General features: G+C 46.5%; 1 protein-coding gene across 1 annotated transcript in view; it reads left to right on the top strand.

Annotated features, from left to right (window-relative positions):
* The window catches only part of LOC105551205, a 33,027-nt gene that overhangs the window by 29,480 nt on the left and 1,362 nt on the right, over positions 1-2,185 (top strand).

Raw genomic sequence — 2,185 nt, 5'->3', positions numbered from 1 at the left:
GGGTTTCACCATGTTAGCCAGGATGGTCTCGATCTCCTGACCTTGTGATCCGCCTGTCTTGGCCTCCCAAAGTGCTGGGATTACAGGCTTGAGCCACCGCGCCCGGCCAAAGCTTATGATTTTCACAACCCATTTGTTGCATTAATTTTTGCTGGAGTCCATACCTTGTTTCATTTCCAATACTGGCCAAAATTTTCCACAACTCAATTGTGCCCTCTAGTGTTTATTAGCATTTAGTGATGGCCACTTTGGAGGTTTTTGGAGGTTTTTTTTTTTTTTTTGAGACAGAGTCTTGCTGTGTCGCCCAAGCTGGAGTACAGTGGCGTGATCTCAGCTCACTGCAACCTCTGCCTCCCGGGTTCAAGCCATTCTCCTGCCTCAGCCTCCTGAGTAGCTGGGATTACAGGCGTGCACCACCACAACCAGCTAATTTTTGTATTTTTAGTAGAGATGGGGTATCACTATGTTGGTCAGGCTGGTGTCGAACTCCTGACCTCATGATCCACCCGCCTGGGCCTCCCAAAGTCCTGGGATTACAAGCATGAGCCCCCGCACCCGGCCTACTTTGGAGTTTTAAAAAGTGATCCCACAGAACCAGACTCTTCTAATGGGCAGGGAAGCTAATAATGATTCCCACATTGTCATCTTTAGGTTACTTACCATAGCAATCAATCTCAGTGCCTTAAAAAAATGAAGTTTTTTTCTCACAGAAGGTTTAATGCGGGTTGGCTGGGCTTCTCTGCAAGCAATGTCTTGGAGATCGAGGCTTCCTGCATTTGGCGATCCCTAGCACCTTCTCACCTGCCATGACAGGGTAAGAAAAGCATGGAGGAGGCACACTTGATTTTAACTGCTTCGGCCTGGAACTGACACATGTCACCCTACTATTTCCTATTGACTAGAACTCGTAACCTGGCCCCAGCCCAGTGGTAAGGGAGCCAGGAGGACGTGGAGAAGCCTGTGAATTTGTTCTGGGAGCACTAAGTGCCTCTGTTAAAGCTTCCGCCAGAGCAGCTAGGAAACAAGCATAATGGATATTCTAGCTTTATTATTTTGGAAAATAGTTTTTATTTGAGATTTTCCAAAAACAAAGTATTCAATCAGAAAGAAAGAATAACAATGGTAATTTTTTTTTTTTTTTGTTTTTTTTTTGGCGATAGGGTCTCGATCTGTCACCCAGGCTGGAGTGCAATGGCATGATCTCAGCTCACTGCAACTTCTGTCTCCTGGGTTCAAGCGATTCTCCTGCCTCAGTCTCCCGAATAGCTGGGATTACAGGTGTGTGCCACCGCACCTGGCTAATTTTTGTATTTTTAGTAGAGACAGGGTTTCACCATGTTGGCCAGGCTGGTCTTGAACTTCTGACCTCAAGTGATCCGCCCACCTCGGCCTCCCAAAGTGTTGGGATTACAGGCATGAGCCACTGTGCCTGGCCTAATTTTTGCATTTTTAGTGGAGATGGGTTTCACCATGCTGGCCAGGATGGTTTCAAACTTCTGACCTCAACTGATCCGCACACCTCAGCCTCCCAAAGTGCTGGGATTATAGGCGTGAACCACCACACCCAGTCAGATTTACTTTCCAACCTGACTCTGGCATAACATTAGGAGACAAATAAGGAAAGCAAGATATTTTACCCCAAAACAAGTTTATTTGCTATATTTTGAAATGACTCTGCAAAGCTATTTTTTTGTGGGGGAAAGTTTGCATCTGTAAAGGATCTCTATTAACTTAGCTGGATCTTTTTCTTCCAGACCCTCCCAATCCTAAAGAGATTATCTAAAATCTGAATAGGAAACATTTGTCATCCTGTTATCTCCAAGGGCAGCCACTATAAGACTTCAAAAGAACTTTGGTCTCCACAATCTTCTTTTTTTCTGAGATGGAGTCTTGCTCTGTAGCCCAGGCTGCAGTGTGGTGGCCCAATCTCGGCTCACTGCAAGCTCCACCTCCCGGGTTCACGCCATTCTCCTGCCTCAGCCTCCTGGTAGCTGGGACTACAGGCGCCCGCCACCACACCCGACTAATTTTTTGTATTTTTAGTAGAGACGGGGTTTCACCATGTTAGACAGGATGGTCTCGATCTCTTGACCTCGTGATTTGCCCATCTTGGCCTCCCAATGTGCTGGGATTACAGGGGAACCACTGCGCCCGGCTCACAATCTTTATCTTAACCTGAACATTT

Source organism: Mandrillus leucophaeus, unplaced genomic scaffold, assembly GCF_000951045.1.
Source record: "Mandrillus leucophaeus isolate KB7577 unplaced genomic scaffold, Mleu.le_1.0 Scaffold51, whole genome shotgun sequence".
NCBI lineage: Eukaryota > Metazoa > Chordata > Mammalia > Primates > Cercopithecidae > Mandrillus > Mandrillus leucophaeus.
Note: the sequence above shows the minus strand (reverse complement) of the source record. Positions and strands in the feature narration are given on the sequence as shown.